The sequence below is a fragment of the Pararge aegeria genome, chromosome 6 (assembly GCF_905163445.1).
Source record: "Pararge aegeria chromosome 6, ilParAegt1.1, whole genome shotgun sequence".
Lineage (NCBI taxonomy): Eukaryota > Metazoa > Arthropoda > Insecta > Lepidoptera > Nymphalidae > Pararge > Pararge aegeria.
In genome coordinates this window covers 7,968,225-7,981,524 of record NC_053185.1, presented here as the reverse complement: position 1 = coordinate 7,981,524, position 13,300 = coordinate 7,968,225, and the positions used below count along the sequence as shown (strand labels likewise).

The following is a 13,300-nucleotide window of genomic DNA, read 5'->3' as shown; positions in this document are numbered from 1 at the left end:
TTTCAAACGAGATTATTTCGAATATGAATGTTACTTTCTTCCCATTGTATAGCGAAATAAACGTTGAAGGGACACCATCCGACACAAACCGAGAGCTTTTGATCGATGATTGGGCCACTGGATATCATAGTGGCGACTACAAATATTTCAATTCAAAATTAAAATTCTCAATTGATGTAGGCGTTTCAGTAGCGAGGGTGAAGTAATTAACTGGGTTATTGTAAGATTATAGTGATACTACATTCGTTAACTTAAAACTAAAGTTTATTAAGGCACTCTGGTCGAAAAAGAAGTATAAAACACGCATCCGGCTATATCTTTGGTTATTATCTTATAAAAAAAAGCAATTCCTTTCATCAATTCATTAATTCATGATACTGGTGCTAGGCCTTTAGCGAGAAATATAAAACCTTATATTATGACACTAGCTGGAAGAACCTACTCTCAATTTCATTCACAAACACACACTTAAAATGGTACGCACACTTTTTTATACCTATTTAGTTTATTGTCAACTGACAAAAACGGTACAAACACTCATTTTTAGGCCAAGCTTTTTTAATTAATATCACTAACACACACGACTTAACAATAGTTTGGCATTTGTGATGATAAGCATAGATAAACAGACTATTTTTTAAACATTACTAATATTACGTTTGGTAAAATGTATTTGTAAAACGTAAATACGCACAATAATACTGACATAATATTTTGTTGTCATGAGCATTTCCGACCTTAAATGTTACGGTGGCAAAACATTAGTGCCGTACAATTAGATCTAACTTCTGATAAAAAAGGCTAATTTATGCAAACCTCGTATTAACCTTTAGCTTAAACGATGACGCTTTATAGTACCTACCAACATACATTTATCTAAATTCAATCAGAATCATCCAAACTGATTGAATTGCTAATGGGCATCTTTAACATGCGGATGTACCGAGCTTTTAAAGCATTAGTTTTACCATGAGTAAATGAAAGAATAGTGATAGATGTATTTTGTGTAGTTCCGACTCTCAACGATGGGAACTAAATAATTTGAGAGATCAGTAGTATTGATAAACATAAACAAATGGATACGTACGGCCTCTGCTTCAGTTGATATCTCTGACGCATCTTGGTTTAGAGAACAGCTGATTCGGGTATCCAACACTATACTGAGACTTGAGAATCACTGATCTCTTTTCACATGAGCCATGGAGTCATGAGTGATGCAATCCAACCATGTGGGTTAAACAGCGAGCGCGACTATAATTTAATTGATGTCCAACGTAATACTGAATGTCAAATGCGGATGTTTCAGAAAATGCACAATTCGCGCGGAAATTATCGGGTTACTATGTTATTATTACTAAGCATTACCGCAGAACGTGTATCGGGCGGTCGGTGGGGAGCGCGACTGTAACTGCGCCCGCGCACCTCGTTGACGCTCCAACATTAGCGAGCCGTATCAAACACCACAGTGCAATCAATTTATGCAAATTACCGACGGGATGGGACTGGACACGAATAAATTGGCTATCAAGACCGGCAATGGTCGGATATATAAGTGCCATGGGGACATGAAATATAATCCTTTGCGAGTGCACACGCATAACACACGCGTAATAAACGCTCATAGGTTCGTAAGTCATGTACTTTTTCTTTCATTCTGTTATTATGGATTTTGTGATTAGCTTAAAATAGAATATCAGCACCATCGTTCCCTCAACGAAAAGAAATAACAATAATTTCTGTCAACTATATTGTTATTTTTTCGTAGGTGTTTATTTGTAAAACAATATAAAAAATATTTAGTTAACAATCCACCAGGTTCTACAGAATCTAGAATGCTTCGTGAAAATCGGACCTTTGTAATATATAATAACCCACGCATATTTTATAATGTAAAACACTGCACAGTTACAAAATTCTGTCAGCAGTTTTACACGTAAATTAGACTGATTACTACTACACAATTAAACTTAATTGCAGTGCCCCGTTGTAGACCTAAAAATAAGTAGTATGCCTACAATTAATACTTACGTAATGCAAAAACAACACCCTTGCTTTATTCGTTTGGGGTAATTCAATTAGTACGTTTTTACACACATCTTTCCACGTTCTCGCACATCATTTAACCATATATTTATTGCTTGCAATATGTTATCCGTTTACGATAAAATACAGCCTTCTGCGTGGACATAAGATAAATGAACCAATTTAAATGTTGAATGTTATATTGCAGACTGCGATATGCCTGCAAGAGAAGAAAGAGCAGCAGGAGTGTTAAGAAAAGTTATGGAAAGTATAATTGTCATCATCAGAAAGAGCTGTACCAAACTTGCAATTTTTAGGCATGCCCGATACTATCAATTTTACGAGTATATTAACTGACTTTTGACTCTTGATCTAATAGTGGACCGATTTGAATACAGTTTTTCAATAACTAACAGTTTTACCTAATAGTTAGTACTTGGTGTGTAGTGTAAACTAAGTAATCCTGATTCTGAGTAACTTGGCCAACATTCATCTGATGCAATTAGGGCAGCTTACGGACTACCAAATTCCTCGACAACTGACAGGTGACGTTTAGGGTCACTGATTTGTTATTGCGAATTTGTCTTCCTGGACAACAGGAAAATCTCAGATTGACTAATCTTACAGGTGTCGTAAGAACAAGAATGAAAAAAATGTATGATTTTCTATGGCAATAATATCTTAGGGAATGGAACGCATTTTGTAAACTTAATTTTGGCACCCTTTACTGAATGTAATTTCATAACAAATTGGAGTAAATAATCCGCTATCATTATGGTATTTTATTTCTTAGCTGGATGAAATAATAAGTTGCAGCCTGCAGGTTTCTATAATAAAAACGCGTTAGGTACGAGTACGTGCTGTACACAATGCTTGCGTTCTTCCTACAAACAAACAATGCCTTTCAGAAAGGAATATTCAAGAAAAACCAACAATTGAATGTTATAGAGAAACAGTGCCCTATAATCTTGCAGATTTCAAATATTGCGTAGTGCAAGTCTATTCAGATGGCGCCCTGATAAGTGATTTCGTATATTCCGTCAAAAGTGGAACACTGTCACAACACGTTGTCAGACTTTTTGGTTGCTGGTTACGCGCCGCTGAACGTGTTAAGAGTCATCGGCTTGCTCGGTTGTCCAGTTTAAGTAATACATCAACTATTACAAATATTTAGATCAATTGCGTCTGTATTCTTATTCAACATCGTGACTTAATTACCAATGGACTGATTCGTTTTGGTGTTACGTTGTTTGATAAATTATTATGTTACGTGATTTTCGAATCACTTTTTTGTCAATTGAATTCGGCACCGATTCATCATCATCATCAAAAGCCTATAACAGTCTAAAGACTTCTGCTTCTTAAGCTGACTAAAGACTTATATGAACGGGAGGGCCCTCATCACCACGCTGGGCAGAAGGGCTGCTGATCGCAATATATAGGTTTAAGCCCTGAAGCTTAACTATATATAGTCATTGTCTTGCTTAGTCGCCCATAATTTAAATGAAGAACTAATTTTCCACCATATAAATAAATAATAAATAAATATACTACGTCAATACACACATCGCCATCTAGCCCCAAGTAAGCTTAGCTTATGTTATGGGTACTAAGGTGACTGATGAATATTTCTATGAATAATATACATAAATACTTATAATATACAGATAAACACCCAGACAAAGAAAAACATTCATGTTCATCACATAAACATTTTTCCAGTTGTGGGAATCGAACCCACGGCCTTGGACGCGGAAAGCAGGTTCAATGCCCACTGCGCCAACTGGCTGTCAATGTTTATATTTATCCTTACTAGTGGTCGCCTAGTGGTCGAAATTCGACCATAATTAATTTGAATTATCAGTTTGAACATTATAGAGGTTCTGTTGACGAAGAGTATACTTCTACAATCACAGATTTCGCCAAGGCTAACTTGGTAATTTGACTATTTTATAAAAAAAAAATTATCGCCTTTCTTTGTTAAGAACATTTATAGTATCTCTAAAAGGTTATTATATATGCGTGTGTGTGTCATATATATGCGAGTGTATGTTATTTTTATTATTATGGATTTTTAGTATGTTTATTATGTCAGGGAATTTAATGCATAATTTAAGATAAAAATCATGCTGCATTATAATATTATATTATCTCTAATTAAACTATGAGTGAGGGAAATTTCATACCCCTCCGTGCAAGCAATTTTCGTAAACAGGGGTACACAGTTTTTGCTTTAAATATTAATATATAGATCAAATGAATAGGCTTGTAATTAATGGAAAATGGAGCTCTATCTTAATAACAATAAACTACGCTATCTATGCTTAAAATAAAACAGTAACGGTTCGAATTCTGTACATTCAAGATCTGATTTATTGACGTAGGTTGGCTGCGATGTAGTATGCTGCATCCCGTAATTTGTCGGGCAAAGCCACACGACACAGCTAGTTTTAATATAAGAAGCCTAACGTTCAAATGGCATGTCGAGGTCTCTATTTAAAGAGGACTCTGCTCAATTGCTGCGGAGCACAAATAGAATAATAAATCTTTTGCAATTACTTTGATTGTGCGTTGGTACAAAATCCTTTACATACCTACCTAAATGAATCATAACTAACGAAGAGTAATGTCTAATCTGCATATCGAAATAGGTAATTCTAAACACATTACTCTCATGAGACACTTATTTAAAACACTAACTAATTTACATTTGGAAAACATAAATTGACACCGTCGGATATTATAACCACTTGCCTGCAAGGCAGAAGACATTTTTCTATCCGGGGAACGGTCGCAATTTTATCTTCTCCCACAGCTTTATCAACACTCCGAGCATTGGCGCACAAGTGGAAATAATATTCAAACAATATACTCACGTTTAATAATAAACGGGGTAAACTTCTTCTTTTCCTTAAGGGGTGTAAGTGGGTGTGGCTAGTACCAGTCAGCCTCCCAAATTGCCAACCTCACCTGCACGTGGTGCACCCTGCCGTTTAACCGACGAGGCTCTGGCGACCGACAAGTGGCGGTATAACCACTTCGAATTGGCTAGGCTGAACAAATGGCACAGACCGGTGTCGGGCAGCAGCGACGCCGGGGCGATCAGTCTAGCCCTGCGATGACCAACCCGCCTGCCCAGCGTGGTCATTATCGGGCATATCTTTAATGGGAAGGAGAAAAAAACCACAGCCCCTAGTTCCCGGCGGCCCCGCTATTCCTGGCTCTGGCAGCGGTTATGGTAACGGCGGGGCAAGGGGTGTTAAGAATCTCCGGCAGAGATTCCGCTGCCAACCCCGACGACTTGACCTGGCAACATACAACGCACGCACGTTGAGGACCGATGGAAAGGTGATTGAGCTGGAAGAAGTGGTGAGCAAGTTGCGCTGGGATATTATAGGATTGTCTGAAGTCCGGCGAGAGGGGGAGGACTCGATAATCTTGGAATCCGGCAACTTGTTTTACTACCGGGAGGGTGACCAACAGTCACAGGGTGGTGTCGGGTTTATCGTCCACAAGTCTCTCGTCAACAATGTTGTAAAAGTCGAAAGTGTGTCGAGCAGGGTAGCATACCTTATACTCAGAGTTACCAAACGGTATTCGTTGAAGGTCATACAGGTATACGCGCCGACTTCGGCACACCCAGACGAGGATGTAGAGGTTTTGTATGAGGACATTTCAAAAGCCATACATGCCTCGAACACCTACTACAATATTGTGATGGGGGATTTCAACGCGAAGCTTGGCGAGCGAACTGGTTCAGAGTTGAGGGTGGGGCAATTTGGGTATGGGCAACGGAACCACAGGGGTCAAATGTTGGCTGACTTCATGGAGAAGGAGGGCCTTTATATGATGAACTCCTTCTTCAAGAAGCGGCCACACAGGAAATGGACCTGGATAAGCCCCGATGGTTCCACGAGAAACGAGATCGACTTCATCATGTCGACCAAACGGCATGTATTCAATGATGTCTCTGTGATCAACAGGGTTAAAACCGGAAGTGATCACCGTATGGTAAGAGGCACATTGAGTATAAACGTTCAACTTGAAAGAGTCAGACTGGTGAAGTCTACACTCCGGCCTACTCGTGCCCATATTCAAAACCCCGAGAGCTTTCAACTAGAACTACAGAACCGGTTCGGTTGCCTAGCAGATTGCGACACTGTGGACGATTTGAACAACAGGCTGGTGGAAACTGTCCAAACAGTCGGGTCCAAATTCTACAAGGCCCACCGTAGAAACAAGGCCAATAGGTTCTCAACCAATACACTCAAGCTTATGACGGAGAGGCAAGAGATGAGACTACAGTCTATAGCAGACGCGTCCGCTTACCGGCGGATTAATAGGCAGATCTCTAAATCACAGACTCGTGATATGCGGCACTTCAATACAGAGCGTATTAAAAATGCCATCGAGCAAAACAGAGGCTCTAAAGTGTTCGCTAGAGATCTGTCTATCAGTCAGAGCCAGTTGATGCGACTGAAGACCAATAATGGTAGTCTTGTCTCTTCCAAACCTGAGATCTTGGGTGAGGTTGAGAACTTTTATGGACAGTTGTACACCACAGTACAGACGCCTGTTGAAGATTTGGCTAAGGATCCTAGAGCCAAATTAACTCGACATTATACCGAAGATATCCCAGACGTCAGCCTATACGAGATTAGTGTGGCTCTCAAGCAGCTTAAAAATGGCAAGGCGCCGGGTGATGACGGAATAACGGCAGAACTCCTGAAGGCAGGTGGAAAACCGATACTGAAAGTCCTTCAGCGATTGTTTGATTCCGTTATTCACCAAGGCACAACGCCAGAGGCATGGCACAGGAGTGTGGTGGTTCTGTTCTTCAAAAAAGGTGATAATACCTTGTTGAAGAATTACAGACCCATCTCGCTGCTGAGTCATATCTACAAGCTGTTTTCGAGAGTCATTACGAATCGTCTCGCTCGTAGGTTTGATGACTTCCAGCCTCCCGAACAAGCCGGTTTCCGTAAGGGCTTTAGTACCATAGACCACATTCATACGCTGCGGCAGGTTATACAGAAGACTGAAGAGTATAACCGGCCACTTTGCTTAGCGTTTGTGGACTATGAAAAAGCCTTTGATTCGGTGGAAACTTGGGCTGTGTTTAGGTCACTGCAGAGATGCCGAATTGACTACCGGTATATCCAAGTGTTGCAGTGTTTGTACAAAAACGCCACTATGTCAGTTCGTATACAGGATCAGACTACGAGACCAATCCAATTGCAGCGAGGTGTGCGACAGGGAGATGTTATCTCCCCGAAACTATTTACCGCTGCGTTGGAGGACGTCTTTAAGCTTCTGGAATGGAACGGACTTGGCATCAACATTAACGGCGAGTACATCACTCAACTTCGGTTTGCCGACGATGTAGTCATAATGGCAGAGACTCTGGGAGACCTAAATACGATGCTCGATGGCCTCAGCAGAGCTTCTCAACAGGTTGGCCTACGAATGAACATGAGCAAGACGAAGATTATGTCTAATGCTCATGTTCCGCTTCAACCAGTAATCGTTGAGAACACTGCACTCGAAATTGTTGACGAATACGTATACCTAGGACACACGATCCAGTTAGGTAGGTCCAATTTCGAGAAGGAGGTGAACCGCCGAATCCAACTCGGATGGGCAGCGTTCGGGAAACTCCGTGCCATCTGTTCGTCAGAAATCCCTCAGTGCCTGAAGACGAAAGTCTTCGAACAGTGCGTGTTGCCAGTGATGACCTATGGCTCTGAAACATGGTCGTTAACTATGGGCCTCATAAGAAGGCTTAGAGTCACTCAGCGGGCGATGGAGAGAGCTATGCTCGGAGTATCTCTACGCGATCGAATCAGAAATGTGGAGATTCGTAGAAGAACCAAAGTTACCGACATAGCTCAACGAGTCGCGAAGCTTAAGTGGCAATGGGCCGGGCACATAGTTCGGAGAAAGGATGGACGTTGGGGTCCCAAGGTGCTGGAATGGCAGCCCCGTACTGGTAAGCGCAGCGTTGGTCGACCCCCAACGAGGTGGACAGACGACATTAAGCGCGTCGCAGGTAGCCGTTGGATCCAAGCGGCTCAGAATCGTGGAACTTGGAACTCCCTACAAAAGACCTATGTCCAGCAGTGGACGTCTATCGGTTGATGTGATGATGATGATGTGATGATACTTTAGCAGGTGGAGGAGCTTTAGGAGGTTTTTATCTTTGTCAGAGGATATAATCAGGGGTTATCATTTTTGTCTCCTGCAAAGGCAAGAGTAGCCGTGCTGTAGAGAATTCAGTCTCGCAAGAGCCTAGACGTACGAGTAGGGCTGATCAGGCTGATTTGTGAATCTAAACCATCCAGGGTGCCACCCAAACGCATACCGAAAAATTCATTCAAATCGGTATACAAAGATTTAGATTCCACTTATAGCATTCTAAGGCGGCAGTACAAATTTAAAAGAGCCGGTCGGTAAGAGAGTTGAGTCAGGCATTAGTTATAAATTTTTGTCTCGTTAAGGTTCTTCATAATATAACTCTAATTGTATAAGTGATACTTACAAGGCTTTGAAGTGCCTCAAACGTTGAAACAGACAGGTTTTCTGTTATCGCCGATAGAAACCGGTGCAATAGACTGTATGATTGACACCGTCTCTGGTAATGCAGTTGTAATTTTAGACCAAGCAAGGCAAACCACATATGAGACTGAAACTATGGCATTGCGTTGCGACCTTCCAAATAATATATGTTGTCTATTAACTTAATTGTCCTTGGCGCATAGGTTCGATTCCCACAACTGGAAAATATTTATGTGATGAACATGAATGCTTTTCAGTGTCTGGGTGTTTATCTGTATATTATAAGTATTTATGTATATTATTCATAGAAATATTTATCAGTCATCTTAGTACCCATAACACAAGCTACGCTTACTTTGGGGCTAGATGGCAATGTGTGTATTGTCGTAGTATATTCATTTATTTATTTATTTATATTAATGACCACTAGGTACCATATTTCAGTAGTAATTAATATGTCGCTTATAGGAGTACCTTCCCACCAGATTTTAGGACTAAGATTTATTATAATTTGTACCTTCATTTAGATGTAAAATATATAAATAGATATCTATCAATTTAGGTAGTTTATTGTACATAACGTGAATACGTATTAAGCATCAAATTCAGAGATATAAATAAATATAAATATACCCCAAAGTAAGCTTGTGTTATGGGTACTAAGATGACTGATGAATACTAATATAAACACACTGAGACACTGAAAAATATTCATGTTCATCACACAAACATTTTCCAATTGTGGGAATCGAACCCACGGTCTTGGACTCAGAAAGCAGGGTCGCTGCAAACTGCGCCAATCGGCCGTCTACAGTCGGCCGAGATACATATATTCGTCGTATCTGATAGAAGATGCCGACACCGAGTGCCGTGCTAATAAAATGACGGCTTTTTGATATTTTTCACACTTATCCTGCATCAAGCAAAAGGAACGAGTAGGTACGTTACATAGGTGAAACCCACGAGTGCAACTCTTCTCTGTTTCTTTCTTTCCCGATGGCGTTAAAGAGAATCGGAAAGGTAGCTAAAAACTAGCTGGTTGGTAGAAGAGCTCCTTATATAAATACCAGGTCTGAAACAAAGCTTTAGCAAAATGCCAAAAAGTCGCCTTTCTCACTACAACTGCTCTTAATATTGAGACCAGTAAGGATCCTTCCTCTCTCGACTCTGATTACCGCACGATTGTTCTATTTATATTGCTTCATCTCACCTATGTATGACTCCTGCTCTACTGTGATATTGTCAAGCTATCCTAAGTAAACATTACGACGCAGAGAAAGGTGCCTAGTACTATGAAAGTGTTTAGTACCTTTAGTATAACATTCGCTCGCTCTGAGTCGCTTGAAGTCGCTTTATGTGAGTATCGAAACATAAATCATAGCAAAATGGACTTAATGTGGGAAGCTAGCCGTCCACCCACCCGCTTCTCCCAACGGTGGGTGTATAGGGAATTCATACCACCCCCCCTTGGGTAGGAATATGTAAAAAAAAATTGTCGTTTTAGAAACGTAAATTCTTTGCTACAGATTTTTATGATTAAGTGTCGTAGATTTGTGGACGTTCCACTTTAGTATAAGGAAGAAAACTTCTATTTTAATTTTACGTTTCAGCGTATACTCCAAGATAACTAAGATAACAGTACTAAGGGTAGAGTTGTGTCAATGGATTACTTCACGCAACCGCACCATCACTTAAGCGATACCGTGGCGAATACGTGCAATACTACAGTCAGTTATTGCGAAGTTTGATGATATAGCTATCCGCAAGAAACATAAAGCTTACTTAAACCCACTTACAACTTTCTCCCTGTACGCTATTGTAAGAAATAAGTGTATGAAAACTGATGATGAAGAGGTTCTAGATTCGAATATCAAATCAGGCAAAAAAGAGTTAGATATTGTGTTATTCTGTCGAACTCAGTTTAAGAATCTTAGTTACTAGCTGTTGCCCGCGACTTCGTCCGCTTTTGTTTTTGTTTTTCGAAAGACATGTGCCTCATAAATGTGGCAGCACTTTATGTACTTAGGATAGCTAAGCCTGGTGTAAAATCGTAAAACACTTTCGTTACCTCTCCCACGAGAACTGAGCTTAATTTCGGGATAAAAAGCATCCTATATTACTTCTAATACCACATTTATAATATTAGTAGGGATAGGGATATTCAAGCAGTCTGGAGGGTTAAAGTTCTACATCCTTTTCTCTTATGCCAAGTCAGCTTGCAGTTTAACATTAATAGGCTGAGGAGCATTCTAATATTTATTTTAAATGAAGTAAAAGACGACACATTTGGCTAATTTTTCTCTTAACAATAATTCATTGTAAAGTCAACATCTCTTGAGGATGCTCCGGTTTCAGAGCGAAACCGGAACGTGCTTACAGGGTACATTGCCGAATATCTGTTTGGTGCGGAGTATATTGAAGAAATACGTATTGAAGAAATTATAAATTACACCATACAGATTTTCCTGCTGTTCGCGGAGTATAGCAAATTAGGCTTAATTTTCATAATATAAATGAAGTTTATCATCATTATAGTCCAGTGCTCTGTCCCAACGGGAGGGTTTGCTCATAATTTCCACGCTGGGAAGACAGGTTGGTGATCATAGTACATCGTAGTATTGTCTCGGAAGACTCTACTGCCTGTTCTCCGTTAAATTCCCTTGGTTGGCTCGTACTCAGCGAGAGGAGGGGTCGTGACAACTGTATTCTGATCTGCAGTCAACACACGGCGATTTTTTTATATAAATAGCGGTGCCAATTCAGTTGTACACAATAATATTCCCTCAATCAAACTCAATTCAGCGAGACTGAGGTTTAAAAGTAGTGCTGTCCTTTTCACTCTGTATCATCCGGAAAAGGATAGCACTATTTTTTGACATGCCAACTTAATTTTGTTTAGAGATTTAAGTAGAACACAATTAGCACCACTGTTTTCTTTTGCTAATATGAATAGCTCATTTAATTGTATATAATTAAAAAACAAGCCGTTATATGCGTGTTCTCTGTTTAATTTCTAATTGTTTATCAATGTTAACCTTGTTATACGTCTCTTGTCGTTACTCATTTCTCATAAATAGCTGTTGACTTTATGATATCGCTTTGACATTACTAGCTAATGTAAACTTAAACATTACGAAAATATTTGATGGCCATTATTATCACTCTTAAGCATATAATATATATTCAAAAATTCTGTATTCATGTAGGCCTAGGCACTTATAAAGCGTGAAACAATATATGTACTTACGTATAATATATAGAACTTTGTCTTTTCTTTCCGTTGCGTAAGTTTATGAAAATTCGCTTTTGAATACAGTTACAGAAACTGCTGAGTTTCTTACCGGCTTCGTCTCGGTGGAGTCACTACGAACAGACAGACTTGAAGTTCCAAAAATGCATAATATAGCGTAAGCCTACTTTGGAAATACATGAATTTTTAATGTTGAATACTCTTAATTCATAATTGGAATATTTCGATACCAAAATAAATAAATTCTTTTACCTAGCGACTAAAAGTACTGATTTCATAAAATTAACTTAACTTACAAGAAAACAGCAAAATTTTGCTCCATTCTTTGGAAAAACATTTTTCTTTACTTCCGTCTACTTCTAATTCTTTGTGGATTCTAATTTGCATTTGTATGCAATTTGCATTACGGTATTGTAAAAAGTTTGCCGCTATTTATTTAAGTGTAGTTAAAAGTTATATTTGCTTTTATTACATTACTAGCCGTATCCATTAATTATTACCAGCTGTTTAACCAAACAGTGTTTTGCATTCATTTTACATTTTAGGTAATTTTCTAATGGATATTCTCATATTTTACTTTTTATATTCTAAATTTATTTGAAATAAGTCTGGTCTCATCTTTCCCTGGATAGGTATCACATTCTTTATTTAAATTTTTTCTACTTTAAAATCAAACAACATTCTCGATTACATTCCCAGAACAATCCTGACCAAGGTCAGTTTGTCAATCAAAAATTGTGATTGAGTGAATGATTTGTCATACAAGTAATTCTCCTGCTTTTCGCGAAGCATAGCAAATTAAGCTTCATTTTCATTGCATAATATATTATTATATAAACGAAAAGATTATATATAAATTAGTTTTAACAATACCAATCGTATTCAAGGATATTTCAAATATTATTTAATAACAGTATGTTCTTGAACGCGTTCTACGTCCGTTAAAATAAGGCCGCGTTCCACTGGCGCGTTAGTGATTGTGCTAGTGTCTTCCATGAAATTACATGCAGCTTGAGTAGTTGAAACTTACACCATGTTATAGTCATGTAAGTAGGCTTGAACTTGAAAACAAAGCGCGCTACTTTTACTTGGGGGCAAGTGCAATATAAGTGCGCATATTATGGCATATTTTACTATTAAGTAGATTAATATTATGTCATTCTCGGCTCTCGCATGAAGAAACGATGACAGCACTAGTCTGTAGCCTTAGTATAAAAATAACCTTTGAAGTAAAATGGACCTAATATTTCTCACGTCGCAAATCCTGTACTTCTGATTTTAATTTTGCAAGCGTTTGATCTCAAGCCCGAGCTAGAAAAATGTAGGCAAATCTGAGCTTTATATTAATGTTAATAAGATGCATTTTACTCTGATATTTTAAATGACTTTCATAGTCGAAAACGACTCCTCGATTGCGAGCGAGCAAATATTGTACTAAGGCTACTGCTCTGAACTCCTGAATGAAAGATTCAA

The 13,300-nt window shown here is 38.9% G+C and overlaps 1 protein-coding gene and 1 long non-coding RNA gene across 3 annotated transcripts in view; one reads left to right on the top strand and one right to left on the bottom strand.

Moving 5' to 3' along the window:
• Window positions 1-13,300, bottom strand: part of LOC120624240 (cytochrome b reductase 1-like) — a 102,656-nt gene that overhangs the window by 49,152 nt on the left and 40,204 nt on the right. The window lies entirely within an intron of this gene.
• LOC120624241 lies at window positions 1,386-2,794 on the top strand. The gene is made up of 2 exons (XR_005658757.1): window positions 1,386-1,624; window positions 2,231-2,794. It is a non-coding gene; the product is annotated as an uncharacterized LOC120624241 (long non-coding RNA).